At 36.9% G+C, this 14380-nt stretch overlaps 1 protein-coding gene across 3 annotated transcripts in view; it reads left to right on the top strand.

Moving 5' to 3' along the window:
- Positions 1-1361: 1361 nt before the first annotated feature.
- Positions 1362-14380, top strand: part of gramd1bb (GRAM domain containing 1Bb) — a 140869-nt gene continuing 127850 nt past the window's right edge. For 2 of the 3 annotated variants that reach the window (XM_036214750.1, XM_036214749.1), the window contains exon 1: positions 1393-2238. The gene's annotated coding sequence lies outside the window, so the exon portion shown is untranslated. Of the gene's footprint in view, positions 2239-14380 lie in introns of all 3 variants that reach the window. The other variant, XM_036214732.1, reaches the window with a different exon arrangement.

The raw sequence follows: 14380 nt of genomic DNA, 5'->3' as shown, positions 1-14380 counted from the left end.
CTCTGAACCACAGAAGTTTACATTTAAATGTAAGTAATGACTTTATGTTGTAGCGTGACCTTTTTAAAGTTATAAAACCACTGTTATTTTATTTATTCATTCACTGGAAGCTCTGCGCTAAAGCTAGTAGACCAGCGATTATTGGTGACGTCATCAACGAAAGTAACGTCTGAAAAATAGGGAACTATTTTTTTCATAACTAAGTTTGAAGAAGGGGAAGGGAGAAGGGAAGAATTTAGATTGGGCCAAATACATTCATTACCTTCTTTATTTTTATCTGGATAGCTTGGATATTTTTGTTGCCCCGCTAATGTTAGCCTAGAGCTGTTAGCTAGCAGGAGAGTGTAAACAATGGGACGATGGTATATCAACGGAGGGTTACTAGCAACCCTCCAGCTGTCCGGCCCACAACTCAAAGGTGAATTTCTGATGAACTCCTGCAGATTTTTTTTTTTTTTTAGCTAAAAAATGCATAATCATTTTTAAAATGTATCATATTTACAATAGATCCAGTGTTTTCAGTGGACAACAAGAAGTGGCAGTACTTTCTTTTATGGAAGTTGCAACATAAAATGAAGAGAATCTTGAATGTAGATATTCATCAATAAGAAGTCCTTTTTTCTATGTGCCCACTTGAGATCAGAATATGGCCCCTAAACCAGAATGAGTTTGACACTTCTGATTTGAAATATTTGTTATTGGAACAGATTAGAATTAAACTGTAGTAATTGCTGGTGCAGGAGGTCAGATCTGAGGAAGTCCTGGCTGAATCATGAGTCAGGACTCATAACTCTGACCAATCACTGAGCAATCGCCTCGTCTGGAGGTGAATCGTTTCAAAGAATCTCTCAGTAGCTCGGCCTCGCTCTGAAGCTCGTAGGAATCCACTGAGCTGCAGCTTTAGCTTTAGCTTAGCTTAGCTTTATCTTATCAGGAGCTGCTTCCTCTGCTCAGCTGCTGCTTTGCTCTGATAGTCTGTCACCATAATAAATTAGTTCTTCATTTTATGTTTTGCAAAGCAAATAAAATAAAATTAGTCAATTACATCACTTTTTAAAAACATAAACTGACCGTATCCAACTTGCTAATTTCATTCCTCCAATAATGTAACGAAACTACAAAACTCATAGAAACTCAGTTGATTTCTGACCTTTATTTAGCTTATAAGAAGATTTCCCTCATTTGCCTTTTATTTACTTTCATTTTCTTTTTGAAGAAATAGAATTTGAGTTATTAAGACAGAAAATACATGTTTCTCATTTGAAAGGATTTTTTTTCTGTTCCACAACAAAATCATTTGTTTATTTTTTTTTAATAATTAATTTAGAAAAATGAATAATTTGGACATAACATGTCTTGCTTTGCAATCTCTGGGTAATTCTCCCCTTAATCACTATACTATAGTGCATTCGCCATTTTCTAGTGCTGTCCGAATCCAGTGCAATCGGAATTTCCCAGAAGTCTTTGCGAAAAACTAGCGCGCATTGATGGCGACTACTAGATTAGGGACTATAGACCACAATGCATTGCGGTCCAACAAATTCGAGCAAAAAAAAAAGTGTTTTAATGTAATATATGAATAAACCATCCACATTTTCACCATCAGAACACAGTGGAGTCATAAATAAATGTTGTGGAACGTTCGTATTTATTTGATTTTACTTCGTGAAATCGGTGACGTCACGTTTTTTTTTTTTTTTTATATATATTCAGTGTTTAGAAAAAGGAAAGAAAAGTAGTGAGAATCATGTCCTAATTACCTTTAACACTATATAGTCCCGCACTATATATATATATATATATATATATATATATATATATTAGTAGTTAGGGGGGACTCGGACACACACACCGACTCAAATGATTCGATTCACTTTGGGGAGTGACTCATTAAAACTCTAGTTAGTAAAATGAATCAAGTTTACCATGAGCGCCGTCGCAGATTGATGAGGACCCGGCAGTAAGAGGTTAACAGGAGGGAGGTCACTGCTGCTGTTTGGACAGACACTGATAGGTCACCGCTCGGTGGTCTGCTCCGCCGCTCTCATCCGTCAAGTAACGGCTCAGTCTCCGCCTCCGAGATGCACTGATTTGACTCGCTTTCGCGCTGAGGAACACGCTTCTCTGGATTTGTCCGACCATGGCTGAGACGACGAGCCCCCTTCGGTTGGTTTGACCGCCGTGCGTGAACGCGTGGAGCGGGGGAAGTTTGGAGGAGGTCGCTTCGACTTCCCGAAGGTAAAAGCAGACGCAGACGCGGGGCTTCCGCTGCGCTGCGCAGACACTTGTTGCTCCTCTGTGTGGGGGCTGATATTGTTAATGTCCTCAACAGCAGATACACGAATAATCTAGTGTTAGTTTGGAGTTCGCAGACATCACTTTAGTGAAACACTTCCTGTGCAGTCTGTGTCTGAGGCCACTTTAGGGAAAATGTGTTAAAATGCGCCAAATAAACCTAAATAACTTCAGATGAATCAATCTAAAAGTGCTAACATAACACAACAAGTTATTTAAAATGTTCACTCCTAACTGTAATTTTAAAAAACATAACATTTATTACTATTTTTGATATATTATCTTGCAGGATGTTGTTCTAAATTAGAGCTATAATACATTGATTTTCAAGAACACAGCCATCATATCTTTTTACCTTTCATGGTGCTTTATATATGTTTTTTTAATCACATTTGATCGTTTATATTGCATTTCTTCCCACTACTAATATATTTATTTATGCTTATTTCTATGGTCTACAACTATATTTTGATGCAAGATGCTCCTAAAGATGTAGGTCTTTCAATCAGAACTAGTTTTCCACCAATGTGATCTATTCATTTCAAATTAGAAGGGTTTTGGTATTTATTTATGGGTGCTTGAAATAAATAGTTTGCTTTTTAAAAAAGGAATTTAGGCCAACTTTGAAAATGTACTAATTTTCAAGTTTTTTACCCTCAGTTCCTTTGCTTATATTGTTATAACATCGTGTAACAAAAGTTGTTTACAGTTTGACATGATTTTTTTTTTTTAATATAGTAAAACTGGAAGTGACTGTATGTAGATGACAACATTTGAGGTATTTTGCTGGAAAACCCCCCATGAATGTTGAAAGTGCTTCATTTTCAAAGCTTTGATGCCTCAAAGGGTCTGTATCACTAATGTCCAGGGCAGACGTAAAATCCTGTCCACCTTTGTCCACATTTGTCATGGAAGGAATCACACATCAATGTGGTTGGAGTCATCTGGACCCCAAAGAGAGTGGAAGGGTTAAACGTATTATAAATAGGGCTGTGAACTAGGGCTGCCACAAACGATTATTTCAATAGTCGACTAATCTCCGATTATTTTTTTCGATTAGTCGACTGATCGGTTCGTGTGGCAACTGGATGTAAAACACTCATCTTAACCATTATTATCCTTAAACTCGAGGTCTTTAAGTTATATTCTAACTAAAATAAAGACAATAGTTTATTAATTTTTTAATGAATCTGGAGCTTTTCTCCTTCATTTGTTTCTGGCATTAAAACAAGACTTAAATCAAATGAGGTAATATGAATCAACTACAGAAAACTTATTAAAACCCTGCAACTCTTTTTTTTAAAGCTTTAAAACATATATTTAATAAAAGATGTACAAAGTATTTCAAAACCTATTTGCAGATATAAACATACTCACAATATTTGCTGACTGAGGCCCATTTATTAAACAAAACATTGATAACATCTTTGAACTCAATATATACATAAAAAACCTGAGGATGTCCATAGAAACAAAGAAAATAAATAAAAAGGGGGAAATTTATACTTTAAAAAGGGAGAAAAGCAGGAGATGTTAGAATGTACATCAGTACTTTCATTCTTTCACTACCTACATCCACTGCACATGTGCAGACTGATACTTCATATTTTCAGTTTGGGGGAGAACCCATAAATCTGTGTTACTTCTTTAATGTTGTGGTTGTTTTGCTGTTTGTTGTCGTTTTGTGACTTTAAGTTACATTTACTTGTAGCTTAATGCAGATAATGTAATGCTACACTTGTAAACTTAGCTCTGGACTTTTAGGTGAGCTCCTTCACTTCTGGGACTCGTAGTTTTAAATCGTTCCATAACTCCGCGGCAGATCCGTACCGACACACAGCCTCTCTGTCTTCGCGGTGAATGTTTCATAATCCGCTCTCAGAACCGGACGACCTGATCCCGGCGCGGAATATGAATGAAGCCTTGGACGAGCGGTTCATTTCCAGTATAAACTCGTTATCCGCGCCGTCCTTGCGGCGTTTGGTTAGAAGAGCGCAGATTATGAAACGCTCACTATGCAGACAGAAGCGCCGTAGACACGGATCTCCTGCAGATCTTCTGGTTCATCTCCAAACAGCGCAGTAATGACAGCCGCGGCGGAGCTAGCTGTGTTAGCGCCGACGTTAGCTTAGCTAGACGAAGCTCTCTGTTCAACGCGATCAAACTCCGTCTCAACATGCTTCAACTTCAGGTGATCATTTATCGCCATCGTGCTCTCGTGGAACACAAATTCTGTCTTGCAGAAATTACATTTGACACTTTTTCCTCTTTCATTTTCCTTCCCACATTTTCGAGCTAGCGTGTTGTTATGAGACTACCAAGAACTTCCTGTTACATCACCGTGCTGACCGGATTAGCACCACTGGGCATGTGTGTCAAGGACAATGGCAGACCGGGCATTAGAACGCGCGAACAGTAGTTTTAAGATGAAAACAAGGAAAAAAACAAACAAAAAACGACGCTTCGACGACCAAATTATTCGTCGACTATTTTAATAGTCGAATAGTCGTCGATTAGTCGAATAATCGTGGCAGCCCTACTGTGAACATTAATGCATTAACCCACGCAGTAATCAAAAATGAACACAAATTAATCAAAGAAATAGTCCTTTGCTTTTACTCGGCAGTTCAGGCATCCATGGCATGCGTTAAAAACATTTTGTCGGGTATTATCCAACTTATACCTTGGTCACTTACAAGAGAAATAAATATTAATTTGTTTTTTTAGTATTGTATTATTGCTGTTTTTCTTGATTTACATAACTTTTTCACAAAAAGTGGACTATTTGATCCATGGTCTGGTTTCATAATTGTACAAATACATTTTACCTGGTAAAACATAAAAGTGCAATTAATCCGAATTTTTTTTGTAATCGATTGACAGCACTAATTTAAAATAAAAGTTCTAAATGTTGAGTTTTGTGTGTGACTTAATTTGTGATTATTCACAGATAATAAGTGGTCAGGTAGTTTAAAAAAACTTTAAAAAAAAATTACATGATTGATCATGATTAATTTCTTCCAGGTTTGCGATTAATACCTTTTTTTTTTTTAATCGATTACCGGTCCTAATTATAATGTTAATTTTTTTTTTAAACAACCCTGAAGCAGGATTTGATCCGTCCTCACATTTCTGTGCATTCCTCTAAAATCCTTCTCTCTGAGCACCAGCTCCACCCAATCCACAAAAACAAATAGGTTCTCACATTATAATGTCACAAAATAGGGAACAGCCCCTTCCAGGAAGAGTCTGCACTGCCAGCTCCGCCCCCAGGCTAACAGACACTCCCACTTTTTCTGCAAAATTAGTTAAAAGTATGGTCATCTGGACCCCACAAGACAGCACGCTGAACTTTTTTTCAAGGATTTTTTATCTTCACTGGTGTCCGTGGCAGACATAAAGTCCTGTCCACCTTTGTCACTGGAGGAATCACACATCAATATAGGGGTCGGGTCATTTGGACCCATAAGAGACCACAAGGGTTAATTTTGTATGCACAATATGCACATCCATCTTTGCAAAAGTTTGGATGTTGTTTGTTTTCATGGGCCAAACGCAGATACACTGCTGAGGCTGGCTCTCGGATGAGGTCATGAAGTGGGCGGCACCCACAAGGAGAAAGGCGGAGCCTGAGAGATTGACTCGTCTTACTTCTTTGTACAAAACGTTTATTTATTACGTTATTTTCTTTGTATAATTTTTATTAGCTTCAGTTTTATAGAATCTTGGGGAAAATGTTTTAGCTTGTTTTAAGTGTATGAATATATGTATAAAAAGGTTTTTTACTTGGTAATAAAACAGGATCTATGACGAGACAAGTTCAAATGACTTGTGACTAGAGATGTCCCAATCCGATCACATGATCAAAATATCAAAGGTAAAATTACTTAACTTTCTCACATGACTAATCATCAACTATATTTACTAGATAACAACCTTTTTTTTAGGTAATACTGTAGTTGCCTAATTTTTACTTGATTGTTAAAGTTACTTCTCAGACATCTGATAAAGTGTTAAATGATAAAATAAGGTAAATTAAATAAAAATAGGGAGCAACCTGAATCTGTTTGAATGTGTTCATTTTTTTTACAAAAGTATCAGATTGGCACTTGGTATTGGCACTTACTCAAAATCAAATGACTCTGTATCAGATCAGGTCCAACAAAAACCTGATCAGAACATCCCTACCTGTCAATATATTTTGGCCAAAACTGAATGTCCACATGTTGAAATCTGAATCCAACATTGTTTCAGCACTACATTAGGGATATTTCAACTGTCATGTGCTAGACATAATCTGAATAGTTTTAACGATAGATTTATGGAAGTGTTTACAACTGTTATCACAGTCACAGCCGTTCCAGTACAACTAAAAAAGCAAAAAAAACAAACCAAATTTCGGCAGTAAAACAGTTTTTAAGCTGTGTTCAGATTAAAATATTAATGACCGAAGAAACACTGCACAGTTATTCTTCAGGGTTTTATACAGAAAAAAAAATATATATATATATATATATATATATACAATTTTTCATCAGACACCTGCAGCACTTCTCATTTTGAATGTTTTTAGTTCCTGTAAAGCAGCAGAATGAAATGAGGAGGCAGTGAAAGAAGCAAGAACATTGCATGCAGAGGGTTGATCAATAGAATGCCAGATTTTGTGATGTTACTTAGAATGTAGTGAAAACAGAAAAAGAAAAAAGTCAAAGTTACTTTGCAGCAGCACAAATGGACTCCCTGTAGCACACTACAGTATCCTCCCTGTGAGAACCCTAAAACTGGAGCCTTTTCTAATAGGTTTTGATGGACTGATACAACAACAGATACAGATATAGTGTATTTTTCACATTGCTGTTCACAATTCAAAAGTATATATTACATTTTATTGCTTACAATAGTAAACAGTGGGATACTTGAGCACACTTAAGGACCCATTCCAATAAAAAAGGGTTTTTGGTGATTTTAACATGTTCTAATGGTATTTTTCTGATGATTGAGGAGGTATATACAAAAAAGTAGAGCCTAAAATTGCATTTCTGAGTATTTCTTTATTCAAATCATTGTGAACCGGGAGCAGATGAAAAAACAAAATTGTAAATGTCTGTAGCGGGTGTGTAGAAGCTACAATCTCTGTGCCACAGCCTCCCTGCTCCACTTATAGATGACTAGATCCATGAACATCTTTGTTGTCCTCTTCTGAGCTGGTATCCGGTTCAGAACTTGTACGGCTGGATAGGATCAGTAATGCTTCAGATTGGGTTAATAAAATCGATTAATCGATTTGAATTGATTTAAGCATAACAGATCTATAATTGATTCGTAAAAATATAAATTGATTTAGCACATAATGCTAAAGTCTGCTAGCTTAATGCTGGCATTTAATGGAATTTCCCATAGGACAGCTAATGCTAACACTCGGTCGACCTAAACATACATTGCTGACTAAATTAACATTTTTAAAAACTCACAGGCAGGAATTTTCCAAACTTTAGGTTTTTTAAAGTAACCATTTGTGGGCTGAAACACAGTTTTTTCCTCATACGTTCTTCTTCTTCTGGAAAAAGGCAGAACAATATTTACAATATTAATGATCTGAACATTTTTGTTAGAATTTATTTTTTTGAGAATCTATGTAACACTGTAAGATATTAAACTATGTAAACTGTATAAACTCAAAATGGAATTGAATTGAGTGGATCGAAAGAATTGATAAAAATCTGAATTGAATCAATCCAGGCCTTTGTGAATCGAATCATCGATACCCAACCCTTGTGATGTTCATCATTTTTGTTGGACCGCTAATGTTAGATTGGAGGTTGGAGGGGCTGTAAGCTACCTAGAGAATGGAAACCGAAGGATGTCGGGAAGTAAGGTCAGGCTTACTCCATGCCAATAGACCCAACACTCCAATGTCTAATAAACTCCTGCCACTCTCTAGAAACTATGTCCTAGAAAATGACAGGTTTATAGATTTTGGATAAGAATGGTATCCTAATTAAAAGACCACTTTTACAATAGATTAAAATATAGTTTGTGTGGGACTTGAAGAGCAAGTACTTTATTATTAAACTATGATGTATAGTTTCAATAGATTCTAAAAGGCTGTTGTTATCATAGCTTTTCATTTGAGCAATAGTTATGGTTAAGAGATGGATTGTTTTCATTCAATCAACACATAAACAAAGCTGGTCATCCACTCAATTCATCTCTGCAACATCAGCAACAAAACTGTTCGTCATTGCTGTGAGCTGTCTTAGCAACATTTCTATGTAACTATTCTCATGTTATTAATGGTTATCATGTAGTTTTACAAATATGGGCTAAATGCAACTGGATTTAATGGATGGAAAACGTTTCACGTTCTTATTTAGTTCAGTACCAAATGAAACAAACCTTTGCTGTAGAGACAAAAAGACACAGAAAATTATCCCAGTATTTGGGAAAAAAAGGGATTCATTGCTTGTCTGTTTTGCACTAAACAGTTTACCTTTACACAGATATGGGTGAGAGTCTGTCGCCATACACAATCAGTGAGAACAAGCTTCTTCACGGTCTGTAAAGTTAAGATATTTATAATGTAATTGGGAAGCTAAATGTTATGGACTAACATTTTTCCTTTAAAAAATAAAACAATAAGTCTAGAAAAGTTCACATTTCTTGTAAAGTGTTAACTGTGATAGTTTAAGGTATCAGTCCGCTTTAGCTTCCTTTGATATTTTTAGCTCCTGTTTGTGTTTTAGTGCTTTGTGCATAAACTGAATCAACTGACGGACCATTTTCAGGGAGAAAACTGAATAAAGATTAGCTAGAATGGATCAGGTTTTTTAGTTTTTTCTTTTAGAAAACATGTTATCAAAGAAAACAACGATGAATCAGAATGCTTTCTTGAGTGAATGTCTTCTGCCTTAATGTCTTGTGAGCAAAGTGCCATACAGACCTCTTGCAACATAAACACAATAGAGGGGTGCTTTCACACTAAGTTGTTTGGTCTGCACCACTTGAACTCACTTGAACTCAAGGACAGAGAAACACATACTTGTCCCTAACCAATACTTTTGTAAAACATTTAAAAAAATGAACAAATTTAAAGGGTAACCAAACCCTAAATCAACTTCTTTTGTCTTTTGAATGAGGCTTTTAAAGTCCAGTCTGTTGGTTGTTGCCAAATTTTTGACAAATTAAAATAAACTTTATTAATTCCTGAAAATGTAGTCAAAACCAATCTGTGTGCTGCCCACTACAGGTTGAATTAAGGTATTGAATTTTGTGATTGGTCAACGGGTGTAAGTCCCAGAAGTTTGACGTCATCAAGCTCTGCAGCTCCAGTGTAAAAGCCCCGCCCATCTTTGATTCTGTAACGGTTGGTTGTTAGCTTTAGCATGGCTCGTAGGTATATTACCTTCAGTTGTCAAAAATCTTCTGGCTTACACAACTATCCAGTGGACTTCGAAGTTAGGTAACAGAGGTTGAGTGCAATTTGCATTATATCCAACAATATCCGTCCTGGCTATGGATTTAAGATGAACATTTCACCCGTGATTGTTTGTTTAATATGTTAGCCTTTATTAGCTATGATGCTAGCGGCGTTCATTTTACCACTCTCCAGACTCGGATCCCCTTCGGACCTGCAAACCCTCAGCTGCACCGGGAGGCCCGCTATTACAAAAGCAGAGTCTTGAGAATTTATATTTTACTGGATTGGCCCTTGCCTACTCGCTGCTATAGACAGAGACGTGCAGGCAAAGGCGCCTGTGGTATGCATTGAGTCACGTCAATAGAATGCAGCTGTTTCAATGTAGACATGCAGGAATCAACCACAAAAATCAGGCTAGCTCCCTCATTTTTTAACTAATTGTCACAAAACATCTCACATGACTAATTATCACCTTTATTAACTAGATAATTAAGTAATGGGTGCACTATTTTTACTGATTATTAAAGCTACTTAACTTATGTGTTCTGTTTAAGTGTTAAATGATAAAAGAAGATTAAAGTGTTCCCCGGCATATTCACATTTCTTTATTCGCGATTTCACATATTCGCTGATTTTTTTTTCAGTCATGTGACTCTTCCGGTTTGTTGCAAAAGGTCTGACAGCTCATGACGCTTGTCTTAAATTTTTTATATTCTCTATGCTCCTGCATGGAGAAATAGCATCAGCTGACTTAGATATCCTGATATGCTGAAGAAAATACCCGCGGAGGATAATTCCGCGGAGGATCATCCGAGGCAGGTGTTCATTATGAATGAAACTAGACATTTCTGGAAGAAGACGCTCTCTTGCACTTTTTTGATGAGGGAAAAAGCACACACTTCTACTTTGAAGACACTTAGAGACTCTCCTCATCTGCGTCATAAAGTAAGCTAGGCTACGCTGCTGTTTTGAAAAGAAAAAACACTTTATGTTGAGCAGTACTCCGATGTTCTTTAATAAATATTTCACAAAGCATGATCAGAAGCGTTTTTGATGAGTATGGACCGTTAACGGACATTCTTCGGCTGTGGGGGTGGGGATACGGGAATGGGGGTGTCTCTGTATTGGTGGATTTGGCTTATTTGCGGACTGGTTCCTAACCCCCGTGACTAAGGGGGGAAACACTGTAATGAAATAAAAATAGGGAGCAACTTGAATCTGTTTAATGAATTTGCTCATTTTTAAAATGTGTAAAAAAAGTATCTGATCAGGACGCGGTATTGGCACAAACTCAAAATCAAATGACTTAATGGCTTAAAATACCTGATCGGGACATTCCTGCTTCAAACACATCAAAATAAAATGTTAATAGTTAAAAGTCTTGATGAATATTTAACAAAAAGAAAAACAGCAGGAAGCAAAATGTCAAACAGCAATAGACTCCAATTGATATTGTTTAACTGTCGGCAGGCTGCTCTCTGTGAATGAAGCTGCTTCAAATGCAGCTCACGTCCCTCCGTTTTGGACAGCCCCTCTGCTCTCAGCTGTTTCTGGTCTCCAGGCCTGGGAAAGTGTTCTCAGCCCACAGGAAATGATGGCGGGTCAGCAGACATCACTTCTGCTCTGAGCTGTCCTTACTTCCTAAATCCATGCTGTGTGCTTAGAAGTGTCTTTTGATGTCATTTAACATGTGGGCTATATGGTATGGAGCAACTCCCTGAAGTAGTTAAAAATACTAATGCTAAAAAAAAACTCTATAACCAAATGGAAGTGAAACATACTTTCTCATGTTCTTTTTTCTTGGTTTGCTTATTGTGGCTAAAATGTTCTTGAGGCTCCTCCAGTGATCTACTAACTACATCTTAATGAGGATCTTTTACATTCACACGCCCAATTAGGTTTAAAAGTTCAAACACATCAAACACCCGATGTGTTTGAACTTCTTAGGCCTTGTCACAATCGCACCAGTTTTAGAGCACACCAGTGATGTTTATTTTCTCACAGTTTAAAAAAAAGTCTGCACACAAACCCTGTAGTCATATTTACAAAACCAAGTGTACAGCATGACAGAGCCTGATTGAATGTCTTGTTACTGCTTCATTAACAAACATCTGGCCTAATTGGTGTCCTTGAATGAACTCAATTAGAGATAATTCAGACAGACCTAAGTTGAGGCACTGAGATCTCTGCTCGCTTCAGTTTGGTTTTAAACCAAGAGTTTTGGCGTCCCTGTTTCAAATAAAGTGAATACATAGAAATAACAGTCAGTAGATATATATTGACCATATATATTACCAATTGATGGACCAGAAGAGGCAGCAGTTTAATTCGTTTTTTTGTTTACATAATTCCACAAATTAAGATTATTTATGCATTTTTGTAATATTTGACATGATCAATTTGAACAAAACTAGTTTGTTTTTCACTCACACACTTTATTTTATTCACTGTGATTAACAGCCACTCACTGGATGCTTATTTTGTAAACTGATATGCAACACTTTCATCCGGTTTTATTTTTCTCCTAGTAATTAATGGAAAAATGATTATCAGTAGTAGGGTTGTAACGATTAGTTTTAGCAATAATTTATTTCACATCATATGTTGCGGTATTTGATATGATTCATGATCTAAAATCAATCCAGGACATCTTTATCCAAAACTTCAACCACTGTGACTCAGAGATAAATACCTGGAACTGAGCAGTGCCGGTGAAGTTTTCCAGATTCCTTGTATTTCTTCAAGATCGTCCAGTAGAGCTGGGACAAAATATCGGTATGGCGAACTATCGCGATATTTAAGCTCACAAATGATTACCGGTCCTCTCTTTCCCTTAATCGGTGTCTTAAAATAATATCAAAAAAGTCCACCAGGGGGCGCTTCTCGTGGGCGTGACAGTGAAATGTAATGATGCTGTCGGGAAACCGTCATCAATTTTTACCGGACCAATACGTTTTAAGCTTAAATTCCAAAAAAACAAAGTGGCTTGGGTCCAGCACAAACTTCGCTATATTTCCGTATGTAGCCAGGAGGGGAGGGGCTTGTCACATGCTATTACTACATGCGCCGCTAACAGATGAAAACACGCGGATGACAGAGCGGCCTTGAAGTAAAAGGTCCAATCTGTGTTTGTATTTTTCTAAAGTAACAAAAACATGGATTGTAACAGCGGTAACAGCAGTAACCTGTCCAAACATCCACTAAAACACATCAGACTCTAGCGGAGAGGTGTGCAGCGTCTGACCATCCAAATGAGACGTGTAGAATGAGAGTGTCTCATTTTAAGTTTGTAGTTCTAATTCTAGATTCAGATTTTTACTTTTTATCCTTGAGGTAGATTGCTGACTCTAAATGAATAGAAAGTTTTATCAGGTTGTTTGTTACAGGAAATGACTGATTGATTTGGGTGCATTAAAAACGTTGTCATCTTGTGCGGAGAATGTCTCAGTCAGAGAAAAAGAAACAGATGTTTGCTCTTCCAACACTATCAGCAGTTTCCTGCTCCATCCACAGTGTGCTTTCCTGGCGTTTTTCTTTCTGGATAAGTGATGACTTTGAGGCTTTTTGTTGGGAAAACAGAAACTGCTTTTCATTTTGGAGTTCTGCAGTTTCTTCTGTTTTTTTAACCGTTCATTTTCAGCAGATTTAGACCATTCTTGTTGAAGACGCTTCTTTTCCACGTGATACATAAGAGCTGTGCCTGTTTTTATAATGTAGCCGAGCTATTTTTAGACAGGGGGGTGTTCTGAATAAAAGACGAATAGCTGTTTTGATCACTTTAGTGAGCCTCAAGAGAAAGGGAAGGCGTACCATTTAATGATGACAGCTGGGACAATAGATTTCCTGCTATCTTGTTAGGAAGAATCCTCTCTGGCAGTTTGTATGATAATGGACTGCCTCAGCATTTGTAAGGAAGATGATTCCTCCAGCTCGCCTTTTAGTCTAGTTAAGTCTTCAATTATTCAGAAATAAATAACTTATGGCAAATGGTTAATAAACAATAACCATATTTTACTGTTTTTGCTTAAAATCAAGATGTTTAGAGTGCAGTCCCTCACAGTACAATATGTTCTTTTTTCTTTGCAGCACTCGAAGCACAGATTAGATTGATGCAAGAGATTATGACATGAAAAGAGAAACTGTAAAATGTGCGATCTTATGTAACGTGAAAATAGTTTATTATTGTGACAGCATGTTGTACATTGCACTGAAAATGTGTGTATCTTCTTGCAGGAGTGAGTGATTGCTCTGTGCTACATCCATTCATTACACGTGTGCAGTAGGTTGTTTAGTATTGGCCCCACATCAGAACACATCAGCCTCCTTCCTGAGAGAAAACGGATTATGAACCAGAAGAGTATAAATATTTAATGTGAAAATGTTATTTCACCTGCTTTTTTCATTTTTTTCTGAGTTAAAAAAAAACTCAGAAAAATCACTTCAGTTCAGGTGAAGATCTTCACTTCTGTGTCTTTTCGTCTTTCCCTGAGCTGAAACTACAAGTTTCAATCTGAATTATTTTTTTTAATTCAGGGTCTATTCAGATTGAACACATTTGGTGCTCTTAAAGTAAACCAGAGTTTGTTTCCCCCAGTAATCCGGAACAAATTTTCAGTATGAAAACATACATTGAGCAAACAAGACGTCTTCAGGTTAACAGGGATGTAA

This window comes from Oryzias melastigma, linkage group LG13, assembly GCF_002922805.2.
Source record: "Oryzias melastigma strain HK-1 linkage group LG13, ASM292280v2, whole genome shotgun sequence".
In the NCBI taxonomy this organism is placed as follows: Eukaryota; Metazoa; Chordata; class Actinopteri; order Beloniformes; family Adrianichthyidae; genus Oryzias; species Oryzias melastigma.
This window is presented reverse-complemented; position numbering and strand designations above follow the sequence as displayed.